A 21,905-nucleotide genomic window follows, 5' to 3' on the forward strand; every position below is an offset into this window, starting at 1 on the left:
TTGCATGGTTTGGATGCCATGTTTGATCATAAAGGCTAGTTCCCTGGAATTAAGTTATCTTTCTTTTGTAGACCCCAAATGAGTCCAGATTGAGTAGATTTAAGAAAACTTGGTTTATTAACAATCAAATAGTCTTTGCAATATACACCAGATCCCAATCGGGTCTGAATTGTCAGTACCATACCTGTCGGACTTTATACAAAATGGATGATTTAGAGTTCCCCGCCCCTTCAGTAGGGGAGCTCATATTCGGCGAGACTCACGGGGAGGTTGATTGCTCCAACCCCACAGATCTCATCCAAATTAAGTACGCTGCCAGCGAGAAATTAGAGTGTCTAATTTTAAGCCTGCGCATTAAGCAACGTGCACCGAGTGAGGCCGACCTCTTCCATGATTAGTGGTGAGTTGCCGCTCGGTTGTCCTCTTCAGGGAGTGTCTGTAAAGCCAGCCTATGCTCGTGATCAGGTGGTGCAAGCTGTGTGGAGGATGGCCAGGGAAGGGAGGGAGGGTTACAGCGAAGGGTGGGGAAATGGCTGGGCAAAGTGGACTGACTAGGTGCCCTTTAAATATGGTGCCTTCACCTTCGACCCCATCAGGTATTGGTTGGGCTAGCCACGTCCGGCCTGCCTCTGCCTGGAGAAGCGGTGAGCTGCTTGCCGATGCATATTTAATTAGCTGAACAGCATAGGAACACGTGCCAGCCTACCCCGCCCCCAGCAGAAAACACTCTCACTTCCACACCCACCACCAAACTTATACTCCAGAGCATAAAAGTCCAGCCAGTGACTGAGACTGTATAAAAGGAGCGAAACAATGGTCCACAAGGGTTGATACTGGCACCTACTGTCATTCAACATTTACGTTAACAATTTGGGTTCAGACCATAAGACATAGGAGCAGAGTTAGGCCACTCGACCCATCGAGTCTGCTCCGCCATTCAATCATGGCTGATATTTTCTCATCCCCATTCTCCTGCCTTTTCACCAGAACCCCTGATCCCCTTATTAATCAAGAACCTATCTATCTCTGTCTTAGAGACAGCCAATAATTTGACCTCCACAGCCTTCTACGGCAATGAGTTCCACAGATTCGCCACCCTCTGGCTGAAGAAATTCCTCCTCAGCTCAGTTTTAAAGGATTGTCCCTTCAGTCTGAGGCTATGGCCTTGGGTTCTAGTTGTTCCTACTAGTGGAAACACCCACTATATCTAGGCCCCTCAGTAACCTGTATGTTTCAATAAGATCCCCCCTCATCCTTCTAAACTCCAACGAGTACAGACCCAAAGTCCTCAACCGCTCCTCACATGACAAACTCTTCATTCCAGGCCTATGAACCTCTTCTGGACCCTTTCCAAGACCAGAACATCCTTCCTTAGATACGGGGCCCAAAACTGCTCACAAAACTCCAAATGAGGTCTGACCACAGTCTTATGCAGGGAATTGGGAGTATAATTTCAATCTTCACAGGCGACAACAAACTGAAATTTGCAATTAATACTGAGGGGGTGACAAAAAACAGAAGGACTTTGCTAAATTTGGAAATGGGGATGCAATTGGTAAATAAATTTCAATACACGGAAGTGCAGGCTGATACATTTTAATGGGAAGAATAGCCTCATCCTCAATGATGGTGGAGCCCAGCATGTGAGTGTGTGAGGGACAATTGGCATTTGCAATCTTCTTCAGCCAGAGATGCCGTGTAAACAGTCCAATTTGGACCAACTTGGTCTCTTCCTTTGGTCCCCAGTACCACAAATATCAGTCTTCAGCCAATTTGATTCATTTTAATCAGGGGTACAGTAAAGGCTATAGAGCCTGATAACTTATGCTCCAGGACAAGTTGTCCCTTTACCCATAATACTGGCATCTACCTGACAAAGTAGAAAACTGCCCAAGTGTGTTCTGTCCACAAAAAACATGAGAAATCCAATCCAGCCAATTCTTACCTTATCAGTCTGCTCTCAATCATCAGCAAAGTGATGGAAGGTGACATTCACAATGCTGTCAAGTGACAGTAATTCAGCAACAACCTTCTCACTAATGTCCAGTTTGGGTTCCAACAGAACTACTTGACTCCAGACCTCAATTACAGCCTTGGTCCAAACATAGATCAAAAAGCTGAATTCCAGCTGTGAGGTGAGAGTGACTACCCTAAACATCAAGGCAGGATTTGACTGTGTGCAGCATCAAAGAGTCCGAGTAAAATTAAAGTCAATTGGAATCAGGGGAAACCTCTCCTCTGGCTGGAGTCATACTTAGTATAACGGAAGATGGTTGTGGCTGCTGAAGGCCAATCATCTCCGCCCCAGGACATCACGGCAGGAGTTCCTCAGGGAACTCCTAGGCCCAAACATATTCAGCCACCTCATTAATATCCTACCCTCCAGCCTAAGGTCAGAAATGGGGATATTAATTATTGAATTCACAGCTTTCATGTCCACTTGCATCTCCTCAAGTCCTGAAGCAATTTGTGTCTGAATGCAGCAAGACCTGGACAACATTTAGGCTTGGGCTGAACAGTGGCAATTAACAATCATGTCACACAAATGCCAGGCAATGACCATCACCAAACTTTAGTGTATTAACAACTCCTATTGATGGTGAATGACATTACCATTACTGAATCCCTCAGGACCAAAACCTTGGGGCTCATCGTAGAGCATAAACTTAACTGGATCTTCCAGATGAATAGTGTGGCTATAAGTGCAGGTGAGAGGCTGGATATTCTGTATTTCATCTCCTGATGCCAACCCTTATCGCCATCCAAAATACACAAGTTTGCAGTGTGATGGAAAACTCTCCAATTGTCTGGATGTATCAATCGCCGAACAGAAACTTATTGCCAAGTTCCGTACACATGAGTGCGGCCTCAACCAGGACCTGGGATTCATGTCGCATTACATTCATCCCCCACCATCTGGCCTGGGCTTGCGAAATCCCACCAACTGTCCTGACTTGAGACAATTCACACCTCTTTAACCTGGGGTTACCCCTACCTCTGGATCTGTAAAGACTTAATCGCCTGCTAATGCTCGCATTCTAAGCATTGTCTTGCATCTTTGAATTTGTCTATATATATGTTTCTGGAACATACCTCTTCATTCACCTGAGGAAGGAGCAGTGCTCCGAAAGCTAGTGTTTGAAACAAACCTGTTGGACTTTAACCTGGTGTTGTAAGACTGCTTACTGTGCTCACCCCAGTCCAACGCCGGCATCTCCACATCAAAGAGGTAGGTGTAAGGGGCTATCTTGGAAGAGGAGAAGGATGTAATGTGGCAGAATGGCTGAGGAAGGGAATTCCACGACGTAGGGGGTCAGCAGCTGAATGTCCTGCCATCAATGTTGGAGCAATGAAAACTGGAGATGCACCAGAGGCCAAAATGGGAGGAGTGCAGAGATCTTGGGAGGGTTGTCGAGGTTACAGAAGTCGGAACAGGAATAGACGTAGAGAGCCATCCAGCCTATCCCATGCAGCCGTGATGCCATGTCCCTCGTGCCACTTGCAGAACCTGTTCTGTTCAGCCTTACGGACCCCTTCAAACTGTGCACTGTGCCAACTAAAAAAAAATCCTTTAAACGTGGCAAAGACTGAATTTGAAGATTACATTAAAGTATTCAGAAATCCATCATTAACATCAGACATAAAAATGAAGGCTTAAGAAACTGAGAGTTAAAGCTATTCGCGCATTGAAATGAGTACGCATATAATCATCTTTAATGGAAGGATTGTGGAAAGATTGAAGCAGATGGTGGTGGAGAAGCCACTACATTTCAGTGAAGTGCTTTGGAAATAGCACTCAATGGTCCAGGACATGTCTGGGTGAATAATTGGTGATGCCGCCGTGTTTACCTTGTGGGCAACTAAATCCGTGTGGCAGCTGAAAAAAAAAATGTCTTCCATGTTAAGTGAGCTTGTGCTGCAACAGATGCTTTACACGTCTGCCAGCTATCCTGGCACCCATCACCTCTGCTTGTAAATTCTTAGACCAGCGAGGCAGGTAATTAGAGATGGAGAATTGACTATTTCACTGCTGCTATGTGCAACGGCAAGCTGCGCATCGCAGCATTTGTATCATTTATAGTCCACGCCAGTTTCTGCCAAGGTTGTGACCTGAAGCAAAAGCATAAAATGCTGGAAAATCTCAGCCGGTCTGACAGCATCTGCGGAGAGAGAACGGAGCTAATGCTTCGAGTCTGGACGATACTTCATCAACGCAAAGTCTGATCCTTTGTACATTTTGGGGTCCTGCCAATCATTTTATGTCCCCTTGCCTTGTTAGCCCTGCAAAAATGCAATACCTCACACTTTTTAGGGTTAAATTCTATTTTTACTGTATTATTTCGGTGTTATGGGCAGCAGGGTAGCACAGTGGTTAGCATTGTTGTTTCACAGCGCCAGGGACCCGGGTTTGATTCCTGTTTGGGTCCACGTCTGCGGAGTCTGCACGTTCTCTCCGTGGGTTTCCTCCGGGTGCTCCGGTTTCCTCCCACAAGTTCTGAAAGACGCGCTGTTGGGTGAATTGGACATTCTGAATTCTCCCTCTGTGCCCCCGAACAGGCGCCGGAATGTGGCGACTACGGGCTTTTCACAGTAACTTCATTGCAGTGTTAATGTATGCCTACTTATGACAATACTAAAGATTATTATTATCATCATGAGGCGAATTAGAAGCTCTGAGGTTATGGTAGCTTGAACAGCTGGGAGAGGCTGGAGTAAAAGCTGGGAAGTTGATGCTGAAGAAACCCCTTTGCTACTGTGAGAACAAAGAGACGAGGGGGAACAATTATATTAAACTTGATTTTTTTTTTACACTAAAAATAAGTCACTTTTAATTATTCAGAAGATTCAATAAATGTTGATGGTCAAAGCTTACATGACTAATCATCACATTATTTGAACCTCCTTATTTTTCCCAAGTGGATACTTATTTTCACTGAGTATATTGGAATGCCACAGGACCCAACACTATATTTAAACAAATACTTTATCTTCATTGCTATTTCTTACTTTTAAACTGGATTTTTCTGCTGAATGAGGACAGTGAGTATCGTCTGTAAGTTACCAGAACAAAATAATTCATTTCTCAGTTTCAGGAATGTTACACCTCGTTACCTCTGAGGAGCTTCTTACAGACTACCTGGAACTCCACAAAGCAACTTCAAAGGGAGCTACGCCAAGAGCCATCTGGGGAATACACAACCACTTATTCCAAAGTATATATTTAAAAGCACCCCGGGTGGGATTCTCCATCAACCGACGGCGAATCCGGAAATAGGGACAATGGAATGTCATGCTCCGGTGTTGTGACTGCGGCGTGAATGCATTCTACGCCGCACATGGAGTAAACGGCATTGGCGTATCGTTAATGGACCTGTCCTGGTATTCTCCGGGGCTCCCGCGATATTCTGCCTCCGCCAGGAGGAATAACCAACAGCGAGGTTCACTTGTGCTTTTAACAATCGGGAAACAGGTGCAGGGGCTGCTGTGGGAGAGCGCAGAGGTAGGACATGGTCCTAGAGGCGTGAACGTAGGCTGCCATTCCTGCCGCTGGCATGGTTGGCTGGGGGTGGGTGGGGGGTGACCAGGGGATGGGCCGTGGCGTTGGGGTGTCCAGGCACAGACTGCCGTCGCTGCGGCCTGCAAGATAGCCACTTTGCTGCGCACACCACTGACCATCGTGGCCCGTGGTAGCGTGGAGCAACACCGACCATATGGGGACACCCATCCCCCACCATCCACCCCACCTCCACCCCGCCAACTCCTCCTAACCCCCAACCCAACCCTCCACCCCTCCTCCATCCCACCAATCACCCCCCCACCCACAACCGGGCACCACATGCCGGCGGGACATCACGCGGCCCACCAAAGGTAAGGCCCACAGTAGTCGCTGCAGAATTGCACCGGACGGGCGGGCTGCAGAGCATACCTCTGGCATGGGTAACTCTGCCAGCAGGGCCAGGGGCCGGGGACAGAGACCCCGCGGTGCCAACCACCAAGGGGGCCAGCGATGACAGAATGCCAGGAGGTGGGGTGGGGGTGCGAATGGGGGACAGGGACGTGTGGGGGCAGGGGCTGCAGTGCAGGCCGTGGTCATGGTGCAGCCCATTGGACCTGGCTGGTCACGGGGGTACGAACCAGACTAAAATGTCTGCCTTGCAACCCCTGCAGACAATGGATTTCAGAATCCAACCAGGAATGGTTGCCATCACCCTCGCCACCGCAGCCCTGGAGGATCTCCGGAGTCTGTACGAGCAGGAGCTGCTCGGGAGGGCCCTGCAGCAGCGGAGCCTGACCCAGAGGAACAGAAGCCAGCCGGAGAGGAGGGAGAGCCGGCCACCCAACAGATCGAAGAGGAGGTGGGAAGGAGGAGCCACATCAGGCCTCGTGTGTACTGGTAGCGCCTGTCATTCGAGGACCTACCGGACCGGGCATTCCGTCGAAGACTCTGGCTGAGCAAGGAGACCTTGCAGCATATCCAGGTGCTGAGTGCGGACCTGTCTGGGATGTCGCAGACCTCGGTGCACAGTTACATCCGTGCCCTCACGGAGGCCCCATATGCCCGGTTGGCACAATATCAGCCTCGATGTGGATCGAGTCCACCGGATGCCTGGACAACGGGGTTCACCGCCATTGCCGGGATGCCCCAGGTCCAAGGGGTGATCGATGGGATGCATGACCTCCTATGACCACCGACGCATGAGGGAGTGGTCTTCATAAACCAAAAGGGATTCAATTCCATGAACGTGCAGCTAGTGTGTGACCACGAGATGCACATCATGCACGTCTGTGTCCGATACCCAGGCAGCATGCACAATGCCTTCACCCTGGCACATTCGACCATTCCTGACCTGGCGGGTGGTGTGGGTGCTGGTATGTGGTACAGGGTGGGGTGCGATCAGACTGGTGGGGGTTCGGTCAATCTCCTGGTGAGGGTGGGTCTTACGGGTGTGTGGGATGGGGGTTTGTGCCAGGGGCTACTCACCCTGGCCGCCCTGAGGAGGTTGTGCAGCTTCTTGCGACACTGCTGGCCGTTCCTCACCGCCTCTGCCACCTGTGCCCAGGCACAGCAGCAGGTGGCAGTCTCCTTCCCACCCCGGGGAATAGGGTGCCCCGCTTTTCCTCCGTGGCATCCATCAGGGTCTTGAGCTCCGCCTCTGCAAACCGGAGTGCCGCTCTTCAGGCTTCCATCTTGGTGGCTGGAATGAGTGTGGGCGGGGAGCGGAGTGCTTATATACAGCTGCAGGCTGTCTGCCTCTCGAGTGCCAATCCCGACCCCAACGAATCGGTCACCGTTTTTCAATGGAATTGCCCAACTTCCACCTGGCGCCAGTGCGAACCCATCAACCGATCCTGAATTGCTCGGCGCTGATTCCATGGTCGTAGTACACCATCAATTCGGTCCCGCCGTCAGCACTTAGTCTCTGAAATGGAGAGACCGGCACCTTGTGTTTACGGACAAGTGATGAGGAAAAATCAGTGCTCTTTCTGTCCATCACAATAATCCAAAAATGTAATTGTGTTCGATCATTTCATATCGGTATAGATGTACAGTTCACTGGCAGAGTGGCTCCCAACAAGTGTTACAGATTTACGGGGCAATCTCTTCATTTATGAGACTATCTATCCTCATTTTCTGCAAGTAACTGCTGGCACGAACTGACCTCATTCCCTCCCCATCTCTTAAACCTTTCTTGCTGTAGCGTTGACCAGCCTTATCATAGAATCATAGAATGTACCATGCAGAAGGAGGCCACTCGGCCCATCGAGTCTGCACCAGCCCTTGGAAAGAGCACCCCACTCAAGCCCACACCGCCACCCCATCACCGCAACCCAGTAACCCCACCCAACCCTTTTGGACAGTAAGGGCAATTTGGCATGGCCAATTCACCTAACCAGCACATCTTTGGACATCTTGGACGGGACTCTCCGACCCCCCTGCTGGATCGGAGAATCCCCGGGGGGCAGCACGAATCCCGCCCATCAGCCCCGACGCCAGCTGCCGTATTCTCCAGCGGAGGGGCGGGATTCACGCCACGCCGGTCGGGGGCCGTTGGCAGTGGCCCAACTGGCAATTCACCGGGCCCCGATGGGCTGAGCGGCCGGCCGTTTTTGGCCAGTCCCGACGGCATGAATCACTCAACTCACGTACCGGCGGGACCTGGCAGGTAGGTCGGCGGGGGCAGTCCTCGGGGGTGTGGGGGCATCCGACCCCCGGGGGTGGGGGCCACACGGTTGCCTGGCCCGCGATCGGGGCCCACCGATCTGCAGGCGGGCCTGTTCCATGGGGCCTCTTCTTCCTTCCGCGCCGGCCCCTGTAGGGCTCCTCCATGGCCGGCGTGGGGAAGAGAGCGCCCCGCACATGCGGCAAAATACGCCTGCCGGTCTGCACATGCACGGAACCGCGCCGGCGGTTCTGCGCATGCGCGAGATCACGCCGGCCCTTCGGCGAATGCGCAAACTCGTGCCGTCTCTTCGGATCCGGCTGGAGCAGCGGCAACCCCTCCGCCGTCCACCTAGCCCTCGAGAGTGCGGAGAATTCCACACTTCTCGGGGGCTGTTGACGCCGGAGTTGATGGCGCCTGTTCTCCCGCCGGCGTGGGGACTTAGACCCCAGAAGGGAGAATCCCGCCCCTTATCCTTTGCAAAGATCACTTCTCTTTGTCATGATATTCAAACCTACATCATAACACATACATAATGATAGACAGACCAACGGACCTATTAGCACACATAACACGACAGCCAATCACAGAGAAGAGCAGACACAGTATAAGACAAGAAACACGACAAAGTCCTTCCTGACGCACCTCCGCATACTCGCGCAGTCCTGCGGTTACGACACCACCTCAGAGTCCATGATCCGGGACCAGATCGTTTTTGGCGTTGCCTCCAGTGGCCTACGCCAGCTGCTTCTAAAAATTAAAGGCCTGACCTCAGCATCCGCAGTTGAAGCCTGTGTCCTGCATGAGAATGCGACTAGCCGCTATGCCCAATTTCAGGCGACCGAATCGGCACGGAGGGGGTCCCACGCGATCGAATCGGCAAGCCAGGCCACCCATGAGGCCGAACGCGTCCAGGCAATCGAGTTTCTCCCGGCCCGCGGCCCGGACGAGGGCGGCTGTTTCGCGCGCTTTTTAAGGCCTCCCGCGTTTGTGCGCGCCAAAACCTACGGCAACACTGAAGGACGTGCTGCGCAGGCGCGCCCGACGCAAGACCGAACTGCGCATTCGCAGTGGCGTAACGAACGCCATGACGTCATGACTTGCAGCAAGTGTGGAGCTGCACATTTAAAAGGGCAATGTCCTGCAAAAACCCGACAATGCCTACACTGTGGCAAGATGGGCCACTACGCTGCCTACTGTCGAGCGGCTCAACCTGTTGATCTTCCACATCTCCGACAACCTCGCAGGAACGTGCGGACCATTCAGCCTCCACATCACGACATCCAAACCGATGACACAGATGACCAAGACGCCTTCCGGGTTGCGGTCATTGATGCGAACCGGGTCAATACCATCAATCCAGGCAATGAATGGAGCGCCACCCTAACGGTCAACCGATCGCCGATCACTTTCCGCCTGGACACTGGCGCCTCCGCCAACCTCATAGCATGGTCAGCCTTCTACGCCATGAAGGTCAGACCACCAATCCAGCCATCCCGGTGCAAGATGGTCGACTACAACGGGAACGTTATCCCGGCCATGGGATCCTGCCAGCTCCAGGTGACACACAACACACACACAGCCACACTCTCGTTCGAGATAGTTGGCTCATCGAAGGACTCCCTGCTGGGCGCACAGGCATGTAAGGCTCTCCACCTTGTGCAACAAATTCTCTCTCTCTCTCCAGACGGCACGTCTGACTTCCCGGATGCAGAGTTCTCCGCACAGCTCCAATCGCTCCTCACCCACAACCAGGAGGCATTCGAAGGCATGGGAACACTACCATACACCTACCGAATTCACCTCAAACCGGACGCCATCCCGGTCATTCACGCACCTCGCAGGGTTCCTGCGCCACTTAAAGACCGCCTCAAGCAGCAGCTGCAGGATCTCCAGGACCAAGGGGTCCTATCCAGGGTCACGGAGCCCACGCCATGGGTCAGCTCCATGGTATGTGTCAAGAAGCCCTCTGGCGAGCTCCGCATCTGTATTGACCCCAAAGACCTCAGTAATAATATTATGAGAGAACATTATCCCATACCCAAACGGGAGGAGATCACCAGTGAAATGGCCCAGGCGAAGATAGTCACGAAACTGGATGCTTCCAAAGGATTTTGGCAGATCCAACTGGACCCGTCCAGCCGAAAGCTATGTACCTTCAACACCCCTTTCGGCAAGTTCTGCTACAACCGGATACCATTTGGCATCATCTCGGCATCCGAGGTCTTCCATAGAATCATGGAGCAGATGATGGAAGGCATCGAAGGGGTGCGCGGATATGTGGACGATGTCATCATCTAGCCCACCACACCACAGGAGCACATACATCGTCTCCGACGCGTTTTTGCCCGCATACGGGAAAACGGCCTGTGCCTGAACCGAGCCAAGTGCTTCTTTGGCCAGACCGAGTTGAAGTTCCTGGGGGACCATATCTCCCGGTCAGCGGTCCGTCCGGATGCAGACAAGGTGAGCGCCATCACAGCCATGCCGCAGCCGGCTGACAAGAAAGCTGTCCTACGCTTCCTAGGCATGGTCAACTTCCTGGGGAAGTTCATTCCCAACCTTGCCTCCCACACGACGACTCTGTCGACGACCCTGTGGTAGGATGTATTGGGGGTCATGTGGGACTGGAAGCCCTAATGTCATTGGCTGACAGATCCTGGGTCCTGGTTGGCCGTTGACCTCATGCTCCGCCCTGAAGGCGAAGTATAAGAAGCCGGTGCCTTCCCCCGCAGGCCAGTTTACTATCGGGCTGCTGGGGAACAGACACGCTTAATAAAGCCTCATCGACTTCACTCTATTCGTCTCACGGAGTCTTTGTGTGCCACAATTTATTAAGCGTGCCTAAAAAGGACTACGGAGCTCAGGATCATTCCAGAATGCCTGAGGATCAGCCCCCACGCAGTGAATGCGGCAGCAGCCTTCAAACACTGGCAGACTTGCTTCGAGGCCTACATCAGATCGACCACAGGCCGAGTCTCAGACGAACAAAAACTGCAGGTCCTGCACTCGAGGGTGAGCACGGAGATTTTCACCCTCATTGAAGACACCCACGATTTCCAGACGGCGTTCACAGCACTGAGAAGTCTCTACGTTCGCCCAGTTAACCAAATCTACGCTCGCTACCAGCTCGGCAAGCTCCCGGAGAATCGATGGACGAGTTCTACGCCGCGCTGCTGATTTTGGGAAGAGCCTGCAGCTGCCCGTCGGTGAATGCAAACGAACATACGGACATGTTAATGCGCGACGCTTTTGTGGCAGGTATGCAATCCTCCCAAATCTGCCAAAGACTTCTAGAAAAAGAGTCGCTAGGACTCTCAGAGGCACGGGCCCTGGCAGCCTCGCTGGACGTAGCCGCGCGTAATACCCGCGCCTACGGCCCCGACCGCGCGGCAGGCCATTGGGCCCCGTACGTACCCGCCGCGGAAAACTCCCTACCCCCCCCCCCCCGGACACCCCACAGGCTTGCGCAGTCCAAACGCCGAGTCGCACCGGGGGCGCCCGCTGTTATTTCTGCGGCCAGGCGAAGCACCCCCGACAACGCTGTCCGGCCCACGCAACTATCTGCAAAAGCTGCGGGAAAAAGGGCCACTATGCGGTGGTGTGCCGATCCCGCGTGGTCGCCGCTGTCCCGGGGCCACAGGGAGCCCTACAGGCAGTCTATGCGTCCCAACCCCCCCAGCACGCCATGTGCGACCCGCAGACGCCGCCATTTTGGGTCCCGACCACCGCGGTCCCGGGAGAACTGGGAGCCCTGCACGCCGCCTACGCTCCCCAACCCCCCTCCCCACAGTCCATGTACGACCCGCCGCCGGCGCTCCCGATTTGGGTGCCGGCCAACACTCTCCACGGAGAGGAGGGGTTTTTTCGCATCCCGAACGCCACCCTCACCCCCGTCCCGCGCCCCACGCCTTACCCGCCGGCGCAACCTACCTGGACCCCGACCACCGCTTTCCCCGGCGAGGGAGCTCCGCACGGTCCCAGCTCCACGACTGACCCGCCGGCCTGGGCCCCGACCACCGCTGTCCCCGGCGAGGGAGCTCCGCGCGGTCCTAGCGCCCGCGGCCCTGGCGCTCGCAGTCAAGGAACTCCGCGCGGTCCTAGCGCCCGCGGCCCTGGCGCTCGCAATGCAGGAACTCAGCGCGGTCCTAGCGCTCCCCAGACCCCCCAGCACACCATGTGCGACCCGCAGACGCCGCCATTTTGGGTCCCGACCACCACGAGGGGAGGAGGGGCGCCGCCATCTTGGACCGCCCCGACCTGTACGACGCATGGGGGCGGCCATTTTGTCCACCCCCGACGCCATCTTGGACGGCAACAACGGACCCCACCCCACTACTACAACCACGGCTCGCTTCGGTTACGCTCGATCAGGCTCGGCCCCGGACTCTCCAGACGACGACGACAACGGTCCTAATTAACGGCCACGAGACGCCATGCCTAGTCGACTCCGGGAGCACGGAAAGTTTTATACATCCCGACACGGTAAGACGCTGTTCCTTAACTACCTTCCCCAGCGCACAAAAGATTTGCCTAGCAGCAGGATCCCACTCCGTACAGATCCAGGGTTCTGCATAGTTACCCTAACGGTACAGGGGAGGGAATTCAAAAACTACAAACTTAACGTCCTTCCCCAACTCTGTGCCCCAACCTTGCTGGGCTTAGATTTTCAATGTAACCTACAGAGCCTTACGTTTAAATTCGGCGGCCCCATACCCCCACTCACTATCTGCGGCCTCGCCACCCTCAAGGTGCAACCCCCGTCCTTGTTTGCGAACCTCACCCCGGATTGCAAACCCGTCGCCACTAGGAGCAGACGGTACAGCGCCCAGGACCGGACCTTCATTCGCTCCGAAGTCCAGCGGCTACTAAAGGAGGGCATAATCCAGGCCAGCAATAGTCCCTGGAGAGCGCAGGTGGTAGTAGTGAAGACAGGGGAGAAACAAAGGATGGTCATTGACTATAGCCAGACCATCAACAGGTACACACAACTAGACGCGTACCCTCTCCCCCGCATATCCGACATGGTCAATCGGATTGCCCAGTATAAAGTATTCTCCACCGTGGACCTCAAGTCCGCCTACCATCAGCTCCCCATCCGCCCAAGTGACCGCAAGTACACAGCCTTCGAGGCAGACGGGCGATTATACCATTTCCTACGGGTCCCTTTTGGCGTCACAAATGGGGTCTCGGTCTTCCAGCGGGAGATGGACCGAATGGTTGATCAACATGGGTTACGGGCCACGTTCCCGTACCTCGACAATGTAACCATCTGCGGCCACGCAAACCTCCAAAAATTCCTCCAGACCGCCAAAGCCTTGAACCTCACGTACAACGAGGACAAGTGCGTTTTTAGCACCGATCGGCTAGCCATTCTGGGCTACATAGTGCGCAATGGGATAATAGGCCCCGACCCCGAACGTATGCGCTCCCTCATGGAATTTCCCCTCCCGCACTGCCCAAAAGCCCTGAAACGCTGCCTGGGGTTCTTTTCATACTACGCCCAGTGGGCCCCCCAGTACGCAGACAAGGCCCACCCCCTAATACAGACCACGACTTTCCCGCTGTCGACAGAGGCTTGCCAGGCCTTCAGCCGCATCAAAGCGGACATCGCAAAGGCCACGATGCGCGCCATCGACGAGTCCCTCCCCTTCCAGGTCGAGAGCGACGCCTCTGACGTAGCTCTAGCGGCTACCCTTAACCAAGCGGGCAGACCCGTGACCTTCTTCTCCCGAACCCGCCACACCTCAGAAATCCGCCACTCCTCAGTGGAAAAGGAAGCCCAAGCCATAGTGGAAGCTGTGCGACATTGGAGGCATTACCTGGCCGGCAGGAGATTCACTCTCCTCACTGACCAACGGTCGGTAGCCTTCATGTTCGATAATGCACAGCGGGGCAAGATCAAGAACGACAAGATCTTGCGGTGGAGGATCGAACTCTCCACCTTCAACTATGAGATCTTGTACCGGCCCGGAAAGCTGAACGAGCCGTCCGATGCCCTATCCCGCAGCACATGTGCCAACGCACAAATTGACCGCCTCCAAGCCCTCCACGAGGACCTCTGCCACCCGGGGGTCACTCGGTTTTACCACTTCATCAAGTCCCGCAATCTCCCATACTCCTTAGAGGAGGTCCGTACAGTCACAAGGGACTGCCACATCTGCGCAGAATGCAAACCGCATTTTTTCAGGCCAGATGGAGCGCACCTGATTAAGGCTTCCCGCCCCTTTGAACGCCTCAGTCTCGATTTCAAAGGGCCCCTCCCCTCCACCGACCGCAACGCGTATTTCCTCAATGTAGTGGACGAATACTCCCGCTTCCCTTTTGCCATTCCCTGCTCCGACATGACCGCGGCCACAGTCATTAAGGCCCTGAACAGCATCTTCACGCTGTTCGGTTACCCCGCATACGTCCACAGCGACAGGGGGTCCTCTTTCATGAGTGACGAGCTGCGCCAGTTCCTGCTCAGCAAGGGCATAGCTTCAAGCAGGACGACCAGCTACAACCCCCGGGGGAACGGGCAAGTAGAAAGGGAGAACGGCACGGTCTGGAAGGCCGTCCTACTGGCCCTACGGTCCAGGGACCTCCCAGTTTCACGGTGGCAGGAGGTCCTCCCGGACGCTCTCCATTCCATCCGGTCGTTATTATGTACAAGCACTAATCAAACGCCTCACGAGCGTCTCCTTGTCTTCCCTAGGAGGTCCTCCTCTGGAACGTCGCTGCCGACCTGGCTGGCGGCCCCAGGACCCATCCTGCTCCGAAAGCACGTGCGGGCACATAAGGCAGACCCGTTGGTCGAAAGGGTTCACCTCCTCCACGCAAACCCCCAGTACGCCTACGTGGAGTACCCCGACGGCCGACAGGACACGGTCTCCCTGCGGGATCTGGCGCCCGCCGGCACCACGCACACCCCCCCGACACCATCAACCCAACCGCCCCCCTTCCTGCCACCGCCGCACCCCGCGACCGCCCCCTTCCCAGGAGGATCAGTCCCCCTCCCCTTTGCACCGACAGCTGAAACCGTGCGGCTCCCGGAGGCGACAACGCTGGTACAAGCACCACCACCACCGCCGGGGCCGAGGCGATCGACACGGACGACCAGACCGCCCGACCGACTCGTGGCGTCGATGTAAAACAAAGATGGACTGTCCAATGAACATTTTGTTTTTCCTATACCCTCTGTAAATAGTTGTAACAGGACGATACTGTCCAATACTGTACTACCATGTAACTGTTCTATCCTCGCAGGACCAGCCCTGTAAACCCTTACCACCATACGAAGCATCACCCCGCCGGGTTCATTTTTGACAAGGGGTGAATGTGGTAGTATGTATTGGGGGTCATGTGGGACTGGAAGCCCTAATGTCATTGGCTGACAGATCCCGGGTCCTGGTTGGCCGTTGACCTCATGCTCCGCCCTGAAGGCGAAGTATAAGAAGCCGGTGCCTTCCCCCGCATGCCAGTTTACTATCGGGCTGCTGGGGAACAGACACGCTTAATAAAGCCTCATCGACTTCACTCTATTCGTCTCACGGAGTCTTTGTGCGCCACAGACCCACGGCCAACAACTGTATTAACACCAGCAGTGACAGCATGAGGCCCTCAAGTGAGCATTAATTTCCCACTTTGGAACCTCAGCTGGCATCTGGGCTGGAAGGATGTCCACAAGCTTTCCTACCATAGATTTCATTGGGGTGGACATTAGAAGGTGGCGGGGCCCTCACTTGCCACCCTCCTGCCTGGTTAAATGAACCCCTACCCCGCACCAACAAGTCTATCAAACGGGGATGGGGGTGAGGGGCATTAATTCTGCTCACTGACACAAATGCTGATCCAATAATGCATGTTTCTGGTTTGAAGTATTGTAAAGTTGCCAGCAGCTATTTATGGTGAGATTGTTTCTGAGGTGCGGAGATCCTGCCTCCGGTCTATTACCAGCCAATTGGTCTTTAAATGTCTGCACGGCATCCAGTGTTGCCCTCAGCAGGCTCCACTCCAACTTTTTAACCAGGGTCGGGTGCGGGGGCCAGCGAATTGCTTGCATCGTATAGTTCAGCCCCATGCGCCTAGACATTGGTTAAGGGAAGGATCAGGCTGTAATTGCTTCCATAGTTGAACAGCCTGAGGACAGATCCGTAAGGCCAAGCATAAAGAATTCCCAAATAAAAACAGAAAGCCCCGGAAATACTCAGCAAGTCTGGCAGCATCTGCCGAGGGAGAAACAGAGGGGGCGATTCTCCAATATGGAGCCCAAGTGTTTGCGCCGTCGTGAACGTCGTCGCGTTTTACGACGCCGCGAACCGGGCCCTGGTATGACCGATTTTGGCCCCCATAGCGGCGTGGAGCGGTTCACGTCGCTCCAGCCTCCTTTCGCGGCGCGGCGCCAACCCGCACATGCGCGGGGGGACTTCTTTAGCGTGACGGCCCCGACTCAACATGGAGTCGGTGTTCAGGGGCCGGCCGCGCCAGAAAGTAGACCCGGGTGGGGAGAGGCCGGCCTGCCGATCGGTGAGCCTCGATCGGGGGCCAGACCCCATCGGAGACCCCCTCCCCCCCGATGAAGGAGGCCCCCCTCCCCCCCCCCCCCCCCCCCCCCCCCACAGGCCGCCCCCCAACCGTTTGCCTTTCCCCCGGCGCAGGGCTCAGAGAATCGCCCCCAGAGTTAATGTTTCGAGTCGAATACGCACTTCTAATTGGGTGAGATTGCATGGAACCTATTGAATCACCCCACTCATAGCAACCTCCCAAAAGCAAAAAAAAAATAAGATAAGAATACTGGTCCTGCAGAGTAATGTGAATTCACCACAAACCCAGATGAACGGAGGCTACTTTCCCATTTGAGGGCAAGAGCTGACCAGCCGTGATTTAACTTGAGGATCACCAAACCTTAGGCAAGTTTGAAAAGGCAGGTCTTCAATAACCTCAGCTAGTTTGGGAATTAAATCCATGCCGTTGGCTTCATTCTGCATTATAAACCAACCGTCCAGTCAACTGAGCTGGATGGATTTGTTTATTGTCACGTGTACCGAGGTACAGTGAAAAGTATATTTCTGCGAGCAGCTCAACAGATCATTAAGTACATGGGAAGAAAAGAAGAGAAAAGAAAATACATAATAGGGCAACACAAGGTACACAATGTAACTACATAAACACAGTGGCATCTGGTGAAGCATACAGGGGCATCGTGTTAATCAGGTCAGTCCATAAGAGGGTCTTTTAGGACTCTGGTAACAGCGGGGAAGAAGCTGTTTTTGAGTCTGTTCGTGAGTGTTCTCAGACTTTTGTATCTCCTGCCCAATGGAAAAAGTTGGAAGAGTGAGAAAGCCGGGTGGGAGGGATCTTTGATTATACTGCCCGCTTTCCCCAGGCAGCAGGAGGTGTAGGTGATGTCAATGGATGGGAGGCAGTTTCGTGTGATGGACTGGGCGGTGTTCACGACTCTCTGAAGTTTCTTGTGGTCTTGGGCCGAGCAGTTGCCATACCAGGCTGTGATGCAGCCTGATCGGACGCTTTCTATGGTGCATCAGTAAAAGTTGGTAAGGGTTAAGGTGGACACGCCGAATTTCCTTAGTTTCCTGAGGAAGTATAGGTGCTGTTGTGCTTTCTTGGTGGTACCGTCGACGTGGGTGGACCAGGACAGATTTTTGGAGATTTGTACCCCTCGGAATTTGAAACTGCTAACCATCTCCACCTCGGCCCCATTGATGCTGACAGGGGTGTGTACAGTACTTTGCTTTCAGAAGTCAATGACCAGCTCTTTAGTTTTGCTGGCATTGAGGGAGAGATTATTGTCGCTACACCACTCCACTAGGTTCTCTATCTCCCTCCTGTATTCTGACTCATCGTTATTCGAGATCCGGCCCACTACGGTCGTATCATCAGCAAACTTGTAGATGGAGTTGGAACCAAATTTTGCCACGCAGTCGTGTGTGTATAGTATAGTAGGGGGCTATGAACGCAGCCATGCGGGGCCCCGGTATTGAGGACTATTGTGGAGGAGGTGTTGTTGTTTATTCTTACTGATTGTGGTCTGTTGGTCAGAAAATCGAGGATCCAGTTGCAGAGTGGGGAGCCAATTCCTAGGTTTTGGAGCTTTGATATGAGCTTGGCTGGGATTATGATGTTGAAGGCGGAGCTGTAGTCAATAAATAGGAGTCTGATGTAGGAATCCTTGTTGTTGAGATGCTCTAGGGATGAGTGCAGGGCCAGTGAGATGGTGTCTGCTGTGGACCTATTGCGGCGGCATGCCAATTGCAGTGGATCAAGGCGTTCTGGGAGTACGGAGGTGATGCGCTTCATGACCAACCTCTCGAAGCACTTCATTACGACTGAAGTCAGGGCCACCCGACGGTAGTCACTGAGACACGTTTCCTGATTCTTCTTTGGCACCGGTATGATGGTGGTCTTCTTGAAGCAGGTGGGGACCTCGGAGCGGAGTAGGGACAGGTTAAAGACGTCCGTGAACACATCTGCCAGCTGGTCCTTGCAGGCTCTGAGTGCACGACCAGGGATTCCGTCCGGACCGTCACCTTCCGAGGGTTCACTTTCAAGAAGGCCGATCTGACTTCGGAAGCTGTGATGGTGGGTATGGGTGAGTTATGGGCTGCTGGGGCACTGACAGCAGATCGTTGGCTTCCTACTCGAACCGAGCATAGAATGCATTGAGTTCATCGGGGAGGTGTGCGCTGCTGCTGGAGATACTGCTCGGCTTCGCGTTGTAGCCTGTTATGTTGTTTAAGCCTTGCCACAACCGCCGAGAGTCTGTCTGTGACTCTAGCTTGGTTTGATATTCTCTCTTGGCATCTCGGATGGCTTTGCGGAGGTATTACCTGGATTTCTTGTAGAGGCCAGGGTCGCCTGACTTGATGCCTCAGACCTGTCCTTCAGTAAGGAGTCAATCTCGCAATTGAGCCATGGTTTCCGGTTGGGGAACGTACGTACTGCTTTCTTTGGCACGCAGTCACCCATACATGGGAGCTAATCCAGCTTCCATAATATCCCCTAAAACGGAACACCAGAAAAAAATGGGAAAGAAGAGTACTGGTCCAAACTGTTTTTTTCCTCTTGGGAGGAGGAAATGGGAGACAATTCGGATGTGAAATCCTACAAATTAGCTGCTGTGGTATTTATAGTCACTGGGAGTTAATGGCCTGTACTGTGGATTCGTGACTTAAGTCGTTGGAACGGCGGACATGCATGGCGCGACGATCTGGAAGTGTAGGCGCATGGGCATGCACACTGGAAGCGCGCGTTCAAATTCCAGGCCAGCCTTTTTTTACAGCTGGAACCCCTGCGCTTTGCAGCACCTGCTGAATGAAAAATCCACAGACGGAGCTAACTTGGTTGACTTGCCCCGATGCGAGGTAAGTTTTTACACCTTTTTATTTGCACTTTTATTTTTTGGTCTAGGAATATCGAGCAGAGGCAAGAGACATCAGGAGACATTTTATTTGGTAGGCTGATATTTATATTATTAGTGTTTAGCGTTGAAAATATGTTTAAAATGCAACTAAAGTGAAAGGAAGATATATATGTTTTTTTTTTAAACTTTGGTTTGTCATGAGGATGTTAATCCCATTAAAGGAACTACAATGGATAGAATCTGGTGATCGCTCGCTAACGAGTATGATTGTCCGCCTAAGATACTCTGTGTTACTGGCCACGGGTTCTGTGGGTCCTTGTGTGGCAGATTAACCTGATCCTAGAGCCTCATCTTCAATCGCTCACTTGGCAGGAGTTTCCAAAAGTTGGAATCGGTCCTTGGACGTTAAGTCGCGCGTATTCCTTTCTCAGGCTCCTTTTCTGAGCCTCCTCCTGCCACCTGGCATTCTTGAAGAATTATGACCCTTCAATCAGGAGGTCCCTCCAAGTAGGTCTCTTCCGAGCAAAGGTCTTCCAGGCATTGATGACTATCTATGATTCTATGATTCTATGTTCCATTTCTTGAGGCAAGCCGCCAAGCTGTCTTTGAAGAGCTTCCTTTGTCCTCCTCTTGTTTGGGATACTTCTTTGAGCTTGGTGAAGAAGATTTGTTTCAGTAGTCGGGAGTCTGACATCCTCAGCATATGGACGGCCCAGCGGAGTTGGTTTTGGATGATCATGACCTCGATAATGGTGCTATTGACTCAAGGACACTAATGTTAGCATGTCCTCTCAGCTGATTTGGAGCTAAAGTACATTTGGATTTTGTAATATATGTTAAGCTGTGTTGTTTAAGAGTCTCCCTGATATAATATTGATCATTACAAGCCTGGGTGATTACTTTAAATGCTTTAACAAAGTTTAATGCCTTTTGTAAGCTAATGTGAACTATCTCTCTGATAGGTATTGCAGAATCCAGTGCAGATTCAAAATCTGTAGTCAGGTGGCATCTTCGCCTAGCGAGGAAGCAAATCAATCAGCCACCCTTGTGTGCAGACAAAGGGCATCCCAAAACGATGTCAGAGGAGATGTGTGCCAGGACACTGCGCTTCAGCAGCTGCTGCTTTCGGACTTTGAGATTGTAAAATTAACAATTGATATGTCAAAACCCTCCCCCTTCCACCCTTCCCTTTCCCCCTTACCTCCTTCCCTCCCCTTCCCCTCCTCCCTCTCACTTCTCCCCTCCCCTTCCTCCCCTCTTCCCTCCCTCCCCTTCCCCCATCCCTCCCTCCTTCAGCCCTTCCCACTCTCCCCCCTTTACACATAGACAGAACTGTTGTGTTTATGTGGGAAAATATATTTAATTGACCGTTGTGTTGGAGAGAGAAAATACATTTTATTGCAAGAAATTTGTGAAGGTTGAGGCAGTTTTATGTTATTCTTCATCTGGTAAAGTTAACAGTTAAGTAAAATATTAACTGGTTCTAAAGTTTTGTATTTATTAAATTATTTTTGTTCATTAATGTTTTACATTAAACTTTATAACGTCTACAAATGTCTTACTGAAATATCAAAACACAACATTTATGAATAAGGTAATTGAAGGAAACAAGGCAGAACCATATTTAACACGGATAGCATGGTGGCACACTGGTTAGCACTGCTGCCTCACAACAACAGGGACCCATCTTTAATTCAAACCTTGGGTGACTGGGTGGTGTTTGCACATTCTCCCCGTGCCTGCATGGGTTTCCTAGAACCATGGAATAGAATCATAGAATTCCTACAGTGCTGAAGGAGGCCATTCAGTCCATCGAGTCTGCACTGACCCTCTGAAAGAGTACCCTTTCTAGGTCCACACCCCAGCCCTATCCTTGGAACCTAACCTGTACATCCCTGGACACTAAGGGCAACTTAGCATGGCCAATCCACCTAACGTTCACATCTTTAGACTGTGCGCTGGAGCCTGAGCAGACCGATGTGCTGGAGCCTGCGCAGGCCGATGCGCTGGAGCCTGCGCAGGCCGATGCGCTGGAGCATGCACAGGCAGATGCGCTGGAGCCTGTGCAGACCTATGCGCTGGAGCCTGAGCAGACCGATGCGCTGGAGCCTGAGCAGACCGATGCGCTGGAGCCTGTGCAGACCGATGCGCTGGAGCCTGAGCAGACCGATGTGCTGGAGCCTGCGCAGACCGATGCGCTGGAGCCTGCGCAGACCGATGCGCTGGAGCCTGAGCAGACCGATGCGCTGGAGCCTGCGCAGACCGATGCGCTGGAGCCTGTGCAGGCCGATGCGCTGGAGCCTGCGCAGGCCGATGCGCTGGAGCATGCGCAGGCAGATGCGCTGGAGCCTGTGCAGACCTATGCGCTGGAGCCTGAGCAG

General features: G+C 53.1%; 1 long non-coding RNA gene across 3 annotated transcripts in view; it reads right to left on the reverse strand.

The window, feature by feature from the left end:
- The window catches only part of LOC140392455 (uncharacterized), a 162,590-nt gene that overhangs the window by 126,952 nt on the left and 13,733 nt on the right, over positions 1 to 21,905 (reverse strand). The gene's annotated exons all lie outside the window — the stretch shown is intronic.

This window comes from Scyliorhinus torazame, chromosome 16 (genome assembly GCF_047496885.1).
Source record: "Scyliorhinus torazame isolate Kashiwa2021f chromosome 16, sScyTor2.1, whole genome shotgun sequence".
Classification (NCBI taxonomy): Eukaryota; Metazoa; Chordata; class Chondrichthyes; order Carcharhiniformes; family Scyliorhinidae; genus Scyliorhinus; species Scyliorhinus torazame.